Here is a 12,080-nt window from a genome sequence, read left to right as displayed (position 1 = left end):
GTAGATATACTAGGCTGGAATGCTTTATATGCCAATTTAATGTTTGTGATTATACTGCACAGTTTCAGTCCTTCATAAACCCATTTCTATGGCAACAGGGACATGTTGAAAGCCCATAGCATATAACTAAGCCTTTTTGAAAATTCTGACTCGTCTAAAGAAAATGTTATCTTCTTTTAATGAACAAATTTGAGAAATTGAAAATTACTGAATAACACATGAAGCAGAAGATCTGACATCTTATAGTTAAGCCTGTTGAAAGCCTTATTTGATAGCTTATTAAATGCAACTGGTATATTTAAAAGTAAGGCTAGAGGGAGGAAAAAAAAAAGAGTTGAGTCTGTAAAATACTTTAGTCCAAATAAGCCTTCAACACTTTGCTGAAAGTAAGGAAAGGCAGCCAGTCTTCCTGCTGGATTTTACTTTCAGGATTCCCTTATAGTTTTTGAATAGGATATTGTGAGATGCAACAGAGATTTCAATAACAAATAAACAAACAGAAGATAACCCATGGAAACTTTTAATAACCTGATAGCCTTGTAAATGCTTTCTTCAGAAATTAACTTTGGGGACTTTGGCATTTATTTTCTTATAACAAGGGTGAATCGATTATTGAATGGTTGAAAGCACACAATGCATATTGATCTGTCCATGCGTAGCCACTTTCTCCCAGCAGGCATCTTGCCGCCTGCAACAAATTTTTAAATAGGATTACTACTCATTAAATTAAAATGACCTGAAGCTATGGTCAACAAAAATAAAATTGCCTGGTTTACCGTGGTTTGGAGCATTGCTGTAGATTCTCCGTGGCTTGCCCTCCCCGGTGGAAGTCAACCTGAAGAGTATACATGGATGACTGATTTAATGTCTAGAATTTAGCCAAGCAAAACCCCATGTTTTGTACTTATGACTGAAACTTAAATATGGTCAAAGTTTTATATCATAGTGACAAATAGTTTTAAGGAATCTTTATTAAATTATATATATATATATATATATATATATATATATATATTTAAATCAAATTACTAATACCTTGTGTAGTGATCTATGGACTGCTGATCCACGATATTAGAGTTCACTTGTAGTCAATCTGAATGCTGATATATACAAAAACCTGTATTCTTGCTCTGAAGCTAGAACATTTTGTGTAATATAGATTACAGAAGGCAATCTTTTATAAACAAAGTAACTACTTATTTTGTAAGCTAAGGGGAATTTTTTTCCTTTTGTAGTTTTGCTTTTTTTTTTCTAATGGCAGAGTATAGGCAATGACATTAAAAGTATGGCCCAGGTGTTAATGGGAGTATCTGGATTAGAAATCATAGTAGGGTAGGAAGAGATATAATGTGGACATATTAATTTTTCCAGAAGTTGTGTATTAGCCTTGTAGTCATTTTTGACAGTTGTAATGAAATATTATAAGTGCATTGTTATTCTCTTCCTGTCTATATTATTATTCCATGATTTAACCTATTTTACATTTTGCAGTCTATTTTACAATTTCTACCTTCTTCAGCCATTTGCTGATAGATGGACACTTGGTGTATGTATCAAATATTTTTTGGAGAAAGCCAGGTCCCAAATTATGATAAAAGTTTGGGTTTCTAAGGCCCTCATTCGGATCTTTTATAACTCCATATTTACCAGGCTTCCTCAGTATCTATTTGTGTGCATCAAGGATTTGCTATTGGTAGAAAGATCATCTATCTCCTTATTTCTTCTGAGGAATTGAGGCCAAGTCACAAAAACTCCTGTTATAGAGTGTCAGGACCATAACTCAATCACGTGGTCTGAATTTGCTTGACTTTGGGCATCATGTAATGTAGCTCCTGTTTATACTTTTAGACTCACATTTAGTTCCAAGTCTTCTGTCTTTCTGAAGTTCCAATTCTTGCCAAATGCCTTCTTTTAGGTGTGACTCTGACTCCTCTACATCTTGAACTACTGTAATTCTTTGGAAACTCTGTGATTTCTTCACTATGTAGTTAAGCCCTTGCGGCTCTGGGCTGGGATGGCTACCAGTTTAGAGTTCCTAGGTGCCACACTAGCGACCTTAGTATGCAGGCCTGGTCTCAATATTTACATGTTGTCTTTATATCTATACTATTTCTTTACAGTCAGAATGAAACTCACTTTTTTGCACTCAGAGTAGGACCTTTAGCAACCCACAACCTCTCTCTCCACTGTCTTCAGCATTCTGGACTGTGTTACTTATCTTTTGCTTTGCTTCTACAGCACTTCTCATCTGATGTACTATACATCCAATTATGCATGGTTGTGGGTTTCCCTCCACTAGAATGTGAGCTCCTTCAGGGCAGATACTTTGTTTCCTGGGGTTTCTCCTGTGCCTAGAGCATCACCTGGTATAAGCGCTAAGTAAATATTAGTTGAGTGACTGAGTAAGAGCACGATGGACAGAGTTGTGAGGGTTAAGACACTTGTTACATTCTCATCTCTGCTTTTCGGAACATTCACTGACAATGAGATGGCCCTCAACTGGGATTCATGGGTCTTTGAGGAAGATACAAAATGGGAGACCAAATTGTTTTCTTGAGATTTTTAAGAATGTTAACTTACAATTATTTTAGTTTAAACAGCTTCATGTTTGTATTTTTGGCTCCTCCTGATAATTTAGATCTGTATTAATAGATATCATGTCTTCCAAACAAATAAGACAAAATGGAAGGTAAAAATTAATTTCTGAGGAGAAAGCTGTTGTCCTTTTGGAGAGTAATGTTAGCTAGCAGAGGTAAGGAAAAGTCTGTGTAATAGCTTCGCCTTGTTCTTGATGCTGAACTAAGCTGCTCACTTCCGTTGTTCAACAGCACAACTATTGTTTGGGGAAACAATATCAGTGGGTCGTGACCTTCGTAATGTAATGTTTGGAAACTTAGCAGTTCTTTCACCAGAAATCCCAGTGGAAGACACCTCCTGGTGGTCGTTTCCATGCAGACTTTCTATTGAAGAAATAAATAACATGACCATGTAGGAGAAAGAACTATAACCACAAAAGTGAAATCATTGCTCAATCAGGGTGAATTTAAGGATGGGAATTCAAAATGCAACAAATAATGTCAGCTGTTTTAAAAAAAAACAAAACAAAACTGGTCATATGGAACATTTAGTCTCACTTGAATGATTGTAGATTGAGTCATGATTTCATCTCAAAAGTTAAATATTGCAAACCCCTGTGAATTTTTAAATCTAGTAAACAAACCCAAAGAGAAAAAAAAAGAAAAAAAGGAAAACTAAGCTGGTTAGAGTATAAGGAAGATATTAAAGCATGAAAGTTCATTTAGGGATATGAGCAGATGTGAGGTTCCAGAAAATATCTGGAATTGCTGATTCATCCTTCCTCTGTGCTGCCTGTCATTTCCTTCTATAAATGGTGCTGCTTCCTTTCTTTAAATTCTTCCTTCTCTGATTTTCTTATACAAATCTTACCCATACTGAAAATGTTTTTCTCCAAGACACCTTCCCTGTCAGAATTTACACCGAGAAATCTCTTCTATAAAACCTGGGAGATGTTATATCATACCTCTAAACTTTAGTTATCTCATCCCTCAATAGGATTTTAAGTAGCTATCAGGCAAGGACCACAGTGGCTCTTCTTCCTCCTCCTTTTTCTCCTTCTCCTCATCTTCCTTCTCCTCTTTCTCCTTTTTTATTATTCTTCCTCTATTTCATTTGACTGCTGGCCCAATGGTAGAGTTGAATATGTTTTCTATTTTAAGGCACTTAATACAGTTCGGAGAACATGTGGTACAGTTGAAAAGTTTGGAGTCAGACAGACTTGGCTTTTAATTAATTTTCTGCCTCCTACTAGTTCTTTGACCTGTGTCTAATTTTTTCGTCTTTATTTTTCAGTGACCTCTTTAAAATGGTATAAATTGTAGTGTCATTGTGAAAATTAAATTTTATAAATTACAGAAACTGTCTGACATATAGAATGTTTTCAACCATGCCCTACCTCTTTTCTCATCTTGGTTTTACTCATTTGACCTTGTGATAACCCTACTTATTTATTTGGGTTATGAAAACTTGTATGGAGATTCTAAATGAGAATTTTCTGTCTGATCAGTGTGGTTTACATAGAAGTGTTTGTAAAAGTAGAATAAAAAATATTTAGTCAAGTAAGTGGTTATTTGGGGGTATTAAATTTCTTTTTCTTTCTAGCTTTTCTAACTTTCCTCCTCCCTTTCTCCTTCCCTTTCTTGCTTTTCTTCATTTTTTCCTGACTTACTTTCAAAAACATAACAACTATGTATATCCAGAAATAAAAAACAACAACAACAACACAACAATTTAAAAACTTTAATATAGTGGTTTATAAAGTGGCTATATGTATACAAGTATAATTCAATTTTATGGCATCTCAGACAAAAAAAAATGGTATATCATCACTTCAGTCTTTCTTTTAGTTTGACAAACAGGAGTCAGCATGCACATAATACATTTTTTGATTGAAAAAGCATGTTATCCAGAAACTCAGGACTATAACTTTGAAACTATACCTGGCTGTATTTAGGCACATTTTGCTATAATCTCAAATTTTTATCTAATTCTAGGGGCTCAACTTGACATTTCTTTCCTACATTTCCCTCTGATGATTTACATTTCTGATAACATGCAGTATTTACTTCAATTTTTCTGAACCAAATCTAATTTTATTTCTTGCCCATATTTCTTTTCACTCAGTTCCATTTGTCTAGCTTCTTTGTCCTTACTGAAATTTGTAACACCATGTTATTTATCATGAACTGAAAATGTCATAATCTTGCTTCTAAAATAATCCTGATGGTGTTAAATGAGACAGATTCATTTTAAGTCCTCTAATCCTTTCACAATGGGCTCTATTTTTGTTATTACTTATCTTTGTTTGTAGCCCCCCCAAATAATTTTTATTCTATATTATAATATTTTTATGGAAGCAAATTTAAATTAATTTTCAATGAAATGTTATAATATATAAATAAAATGCTATCAGAATCAAAATGCGTTATGTGTATGGTATGTCTTTTATTACATTTTGTAACTAAAATTAAAATGTGAGGAAACTGAAGTTTTCTTATAATGCACCAATGTTGCTTTGTCATTTTAATTATTTTTAAATATCTTTTTAATTTTTCTCTTGCTTTTGATTTGATCATCCCAGAATGTAGAAGTTTTGTGCGCTAGAAACTATGGATAGGATTAGCCAGGCTACTTGCTTTATTTCAATCTTGAGCAATATGTTTAATACATCCTTCTTGAGAAAAATTTATTTGGTTGAGTTTTATAATAACTACGTTAGTATAAGAAAGAAAGCCCTATACTTTTGGGACCATAAAATAACCTTGATTAATTTAGAAATGCTGTTTCTAATTACTGAACTTCTTCTAACTTTGACAATATTACTTATTTCTAAACTTTTCTCATATTCATATAAACAGATTTGTGTTTACTATTGATCCCATGACCTAATTTTTCTTCTGGGCTTTTTTTTTTTTTTTTTTCCCTGAGAAAGAAGATGCATTTTCAAAATACCTGAGGACCAGATTAAATTAAAAAAAATAAAATATTTCCAATTAAAATTTTAGTTCCATCTGCAGTACTTTTGTTTGGCCAACCATTTGGAATAATTTTGCCTGAAGCAAGCTCCTTTTTATTGCTTTCTTACTGGCAATATATATATACATATATATATATATATATATATATATATATATATATATATATACACATATATATGTGTATATATATACGTATATATACATATATATGTATATATGTATATATATATACATTTATATGCATATATACATATATGTGTATGAAAATATAATATGTGTGTATATATATATATATATATATATATAGCCATCAGAAACTGGCATTCTGACTTCAGATTTGATGTGTACACTTAAGAGTAATTATAAAATTCCAACTTAAAGTACTTTGGAGTCTACTTCCTACACCAAGAAGCTCTAGTGGAAAAGAAAAATACCTGGCGGGGGGAGGGCCGGCGTACGTAGAAACGATTCAAATAAAAGATGATAACTAATCTTAGTCTCACTCTATGGATATATTTATAATTTTATTCACTGCATAATGGGTTTGAATTGCTCTTGCCGTTATTCATTATTTTTTTATTTTGCTTCTTTTGGTACCAATTTAAGGAAATGTTTTCTAAGCAGTGAAATACTTTTAAGGTATTATGATCTTTAATAATACATACAACAACTATTTAATCAGAGGTTAGTTTGAATTTCTTAATTCCCTGTTTTAAATGTGCACTTGCCTATATTTAATAAAACTTCTATTTCCACTGCTTAGAATTAGTCTTATTCAAAATTTAAAATTAAACCAAATTTTTTTCAAGGCTCCTAAACTCTGTTTAAATCATTCCTTTTGGATAGTTAACAACTCAAAACCAGTTATTAGGAGTGTTTAGTTCTTGTATCCAGTAGATCCAGCAAAGTCTCCAGATGATTCCAAAATTTTCCTTTCTCAAGAACACAACTTTCCTGTGTTGTGTGCCTTTGGTTCCCTGAACCTAGCTAGAATAAATTGCATTAAAGTATATTATCCAATTTATGTTAATGTGTAAACTAGACAATATATTGTAAACTTCTTCCTGACTTGTCCTTCTTGTGTCTTACCAATAGGCAGAACTTCAGAAAGTGTGACTTAAGAGAAGAGCTAAATTTGATATACATTGTGTCTCCCACATCACAATACATCTTAATCTGGCTATGTTTTCCCACATTTAAAATCAGTTCTGGTGAGTGGACTTCAGTGTTAGTGGCTCATGTGGGTTAACGGAACATGATCATGTTTATCTCACGAGATTTTAATTGGTTTGATATAAGTATGATGCATTATGCATTCAGCCCCAAATTAGTGATAATCTGTCTATGGAGTACAGTATAGTTATTAATTGTATTTATCACATGTCAACAAACTAGCAACTCAATAGTTCTAAAATTTAAAAATAATTAATATACTTTTGAATAGGTAATCATGTACATGGCTCAAATGTTAAAAAACTATAAAATGATAGACAATAAAATTTTCCCTTACATGAATATTTCTCAGCCCCTTATTTTTCTCCATACAGCCAACTATATTTATCCCTATATGTATGTCCTTACAGAAATATTATATGTATATATAAACAAGTGCATAAATACTTGCACATCCTTGTTTATCTTTTTTAAACAAATGGTAGAATATTATAGTTATACATATCAGAGAATATTATATTAGTCCATAAAGATCTTGATTATCCATTTACTATGGATGCAATATATAGATATCTCACAATTTGTTTCACTAGTTCCTTATCAATGGATATTTTTTTCCAACTTTCTATAGTGCAAATAATCCTACATCGAATAGCCTTGTATATAGGTTATTTGCACCACTCTGAGTTGAAATCAGTAATTGTTGAATTAATATTATTTGACCCTAATATAATAATATTTGGTGACTTCCCTTATTCAGTTTAGGTAAGTTCAATTTTCCTTTTATTGAATTAAATTTATAAGCATTTCCAATTAAAGCAATATTTTTGTCACTATAAACAAAGGGAAATTATACTTTTTCTAAACTACTTTTAAAGAATGAAGGGTTAAATGTGTTATTTATTTAAATTGAAGAAAAACGACAACCTATTTGATGTTGTTTTTTACCTATTTAACTAGTATGGTTTGAAAATATTAGAAGGAAAGGGAGTTCCGGGACAATTTTTCTGTAGTAAACCAAAGAATCAATGAAGGATAAGAAAGCTTTTCTTCTTAGCTCTAAATCCAATTACAATAGTTATGAATCTGGAGATGCCAGGGTTTTGGTTTTCTTGCTTCCCAGGCTTGGTGTTGACTATGACAAAGAAAAGCAGGCACTCATTTGGGGATGATTACATTATAGATACATGGACAAAATCACAACATCTCTCTTCCTATAATCACATTTTCACCTCCTCATGGAGTGCACACCTGTTCCTTGTTGGCAGTTGCACTCAATGGGAAGTCACACATCACATAGCTTCAGTAAGGGAGGAAATTAGTTTCTTGGGATATGTGTCCTTTCAGATGACACTGGGTGTTTCTCACTGAAGATCTGCAAGCTAAATAAATAGAAAGTCAGAAGAGAAACTTAGAACAGGATTCAGTGCAAAGAGCATCTGGCACGATGGGTACAGATCTACGTGCTATGGGTAATGGAATCATAATGACTTTAGTAAATGCTCATGTCTCAGTTTATTTAAAATTTAATAGCAATTCAAGGGAAGAAGCTTTAGAATAAAATTATGTATACTAACTCTGCACTTTGCATGGATTTTAAGTCTGGCTCGTCTGAACAATAGGATGTGGCAGGGCATTCATCTGCCATATGAGTTCAGCAGTGTCTTCTCCACCCCACCCCCTGCCCAGCCTTCACCTGAAATATTTTACAGCTGTGTGACTTTTCCATTGTAAGACTCTATCTGAATTTCTGTTCAAACGTCAATGTTATCTTGGGTTCTTGGAACGATCACTTTGCTGGATATTTTTTAGCTTCCCAGATATTTAATGTTCTTCTCATTTTTGTCTTAGCAGTTATTGTTAGCTACGTTCAAGCTATCTCTCTTATCTGTGACTTTGTTGCACATGTTTTAATAGTTAGAGTATGATCTGCTTGAAGGTGCCCTGCTACCTCCTTAATACAATCAATGTCTGTATATAAGAGAAAATTACTGCATTTATGTGTTTCATTTGTCAAGCTGAATTAGTCAACAAGCAGGTTATAAATACAATTAGAGCAAAAAGAAAGAAGGGAAATTATTCAAAATTTTATTTGAAGTCATTAATATTTTGCAAATTAACAGAAAAGTAATCATAATTAGAAAATTAGAAATTTTGTTCAAATTTCTTACACTCATTTTACAACTTGGTATTGTTTTATTTTGAATTATATCCAGGGGACCGTGAAATCTCTGTGACATTTAGGACCTTTAATAATTTTAATCTGATCCTGATCATACATTCTCACAACCAGTATTTCCTCTTCTTCCCAAATTCCCAGATATTAGAAAAGAGAAAAGCTATTTTTTCCTTTCTAATGTTTACCTTACCCTTTTTATGGGCAAGGTGTTGTGTCTAGGCAGCAAAAATAGTTATAATTCTGAAGTCTTAGGGGTTGACAAATGATGGTTCATGAGCCAAATTCAATGTTCCACCTGTATTTGCACAGTCCACTTGATAAGATGGGTTTTATATTACAGTTTCTAATGTAGAAAAAAAAAATTAAGTAACTCTAAAAAATTACATATAAAACAAACAAAAAGACACTGAAAGTTAGAGAGAAAAAGGCAAACTAGGGTCCTCAGGACCCAAGAAAGATCACTGTGATGAGTTTCTTCAGTGTTTTTTTTTGCCTCATGTATCCTATACTTGGAGCTGAAGGAGCCAGAAACCTGGAAATGTCAATGGTTAGATGATAACAAAATCATGCTCTCACTAGTCAAAATACAAGAAGGGTCAGCCTAACAAGACAGAAAACTTTCAGATGATAACTACTATACTCCAAGTAAATGCCACTGAAAAAACTAGTTGACCTCCCAACGCTGCCAGCTAAAGCCAAATACAGAACTCTTGTGAGGCTGTAATGAGGCACCCTGATTTTTGTTTGGGTGAAGTCAGAGAAGGCTGAGTAAGGAGGGGCCTTTCATGCATGCCTGGAGGTTATGTGTTCCCACTTCTATCCCCCTAGCATCTGTGGAGACCATGTTGGAAGCCTGGACCCTTATCTAGTAGTGATACAATGGCCCTCCTCCTCCCCACTGGTGGAGTCAGAGGAGGCTTAGTGGAGATTTAGGACTTTCACCAGTGCTCAGGTGAAATTAGACCACCATCACCACCAACCCATGGTGTCACTGGAGGGATTTCTGCTTCTCCCAGCCAGAGAAGTCTTAGTGGAGGTCTAATGGGAAGCCAGAACTTCCTCCCCTGCCAGCAGTATCAAGGAGACCCTCCTGCCCTTGAGTGTCAAGGAACATCAAGTGGAGAACCTGGACTTCTACCCTAATCTCACAGTAATAAAGTGGTAGTACCCCACTTTCTTTGCTAGAGCAATGTCAGGGAAAAAACAAAAACAAAAACAAAACAAACAAAAAAACAGCTAAAAATAAAGGGTTAAAACAGCATTCAGAATTTCATAACATAATACTAAAAATGTCCATTTTCCAATTGAAAACCTCAATTTGAATGAAAAAAGATAATTGGTTGGTACCAACACCAAGGTGACAAAAATCTTAGAATTATCTGACAAAGATTTTGAAGCAGTCATTATAAAAATGCTATGATGAGCAATTACAAACCCAAGTTGAATTAATAAAAAATAAAAGTCTCAAAAATGCAATTGAAATTCTCAACAAAGAAGTAGAAGATATAAAGAAGAATCAAATGGAAATTTTAGGGTGAAAAAATACAATAACAGACATTAAAATCTCAGTAGGAAGACTAGCAGAACAGAAAGGTCAGAGGAAAAAAGTCAGTGAACTTGAAGATAGGAGATTTTCCAATCTGAACAACAAAAGTAAAAGTGATTGGAAAAATAAATAAACAGAGCCTCAGGGACATATGGGACTATAACAAAAGATCTAATATTCCCATCATTGGTGTCCCTTCAGGAGAGGAGAGAAAAGGTGGGGCTAAAAAAATATTCAAAGAAATAATAGCTGAAAGTTCCTAAATATGTTAAAAATCAGTATAGAATTTGTTCAAACCACAAACACAAAGAAATCCACTGATATTATTATAGTCAAACTTCTGAAAATTAAAGAAAAAAATCTTAAAAGCAATGAGAGATAAATTACATTTTTTTCTAATAAGAACAAACAATTCAAATGACAGTGTATTTCTCATTAGAAACCATGGAAGCCAGAAGGAAATAGTACCCATTTTTCAAATCTAAAAGAAAAGGACTATCAATCTAGAATTCTATATCTGGTGAAAATATCCTTTATAAATGAAAGGGAAATCAAGACATTCTCAGATGAAAGAAAATTGGGATAATTTGTCATCAGCCGACCTATCCTAAAAGAATGGCTAACCCAAATCAAACCAAAACAAAACAAGACAAAACAAAAACAAAAACTCACTCTAAACAGAAATGATAAAAGAAGGAATGTTGGGATATCAGGAAGGAATAAAAGACATTACAAGAGCAAAAATGTTAATAAATACTATAAATATTCCTTGTCTTCTTGAAGTTTCTAAATTATGTTTGATGGTTAATGCTGACATTATATTGCTATCTGATATGGTTCTACAAGTATGTGTAGGAAATAGTTAAGACAATTGTATATGAGGGAAAGTAAAGGAATGGAAAGGGAGATAAAGTTCTTACACTTCACTTAAACTGGTAAACCGTTAATACCAGTAGACTGTGGTGAGTTATTTATATATAATGTAATACATAGAACTTGTACCAAAAAGGCAATACAAATTGCATACTGAAGAACACTTGATAGAAAAATCAAAATGGAATTCTAAAAGAATTCCATACTTTTTCCATACTAACACAAGAAAAAGAATGAACAAACCAAAACAAAAACATAAAATGGCAGACTTAAGCATTAACATAGCAATAATTATATTGAGTATAAATGGTCTAAATATGACAATTAAAAGACAGATATTTACACAGTGGATTAATAAAAGGCTTAACCCTTCTTTTATTAATAGGTTTTCTATAAAAACTCACAACAAATATAATAAAACAGTTTTGTTCATATTTATAGATCATGCAAACATTAGTATATTAAAATCAGATATATTATAATCCTAAATGTTTATGCACCAAACAACAGCGCTACAAAGTATGTGAAATGAAAGCTGATTGAACTTAAAGAAGAAATAGGAAAATCCATAATTATAGCTGGAGACTTCAACACTCTGTATTAGTTTCCTAAGCATTTTGTAACAAACTACCACAAACACGGTAGCTTAAAACAACAGAAATTTATCTCCTCCGAGTTCTGGAAGCCAAAAGTCTGAAATCAATGTGTTGCAGAGTTGTGTTTTTTTTCTGGAGAATCTAGGGGAGAATCTGTT

The sequence above is a fragment of the Rhinolophus sinicus genome, linkage group LG03, assembly GCF_036562045.2.
Source record: "Rhinolophus sinicus isolate RSC01 linkage group LG03, ASM3656204v1, whole genome shotgun sequence".
Lineage (NCBI taxonomy): Eukaryota > Metazoa > Chordata > Mammalia > Chiroptera > Rhinolophidae > Rhinolophus > Rhinolophus sinicus.
The sequence above is the reverse complement of the archived record's forward strand: the minus strand, read 5'-3'. Positions refer to the sequence as shown.